The following is a 574-nucleotide window of genomic DNA, read 5'->3' as shown; positions in this document are numbered from 1 at the left end:
CATTGGGTGAATTGGGCGAGTGTGTCTCAAGGGGCAGTAACTTAAGAGAATGATGAGTCTCACTTGAGAGAATTATCCAAATTGGTTGACTGTATGAATGAACACTACAAATGCAACCTAATCATGCAATGATGATTATGCAAAATCTCATACAAGTAATATTAATGCACGTGCAAAACATACACCGTGCAAGTGAAGTTGGTTGTTTGACATGTTGGGTCGACTTAGGTGGTCAAACCAAGGGGGACGTAGCCAACGGGCTTAGTCAGGTGAAGGTGGCCAATAGGACCAAGGAGATTGGTCGGCCAGACTGGGGAAGTTGGTTGGACCGAAGTGATCGGTCGACCTGACCGAAGTGACCAGTCAGACCAAAGTGATTGGTCGACAGGGTCGGGGCGGCCGATCGGGCCAATCTGTCAAGGCAATGTGTAATGCCGACCGGGTTGGGGCCATCGATCAAGGCAAGGTGTAATGCCGACCGAGCTGGGGCAGTCTATTGAGGCAAAGTGTAGTGTCGACCTGGCCAGGGCGGCCTGTCGAGGCAAAGGGTAATGTGTGACATGCAACATATAAA

Source organism: Phalaenopsis equestris, unplaced genomic scaffold (genome assembly GCF_001263595.1).
Source record: "Phalaenopsis equestris unplaced genomic scaffold, ASM126359v1 Scaffold000450, whole genome shotgun sequence".
NCBI lineage: Eukaryota > Viridiplantae > Streptophyta > Magnoliopsida > Asparagales > Orchidaceae > Phalaenopsis > Phalaenopsis equestris.
The sequence above is the reverse complement of the archived record's forward strand: the minus strand, read 5'-3'. Positions refer to the sequence as shown.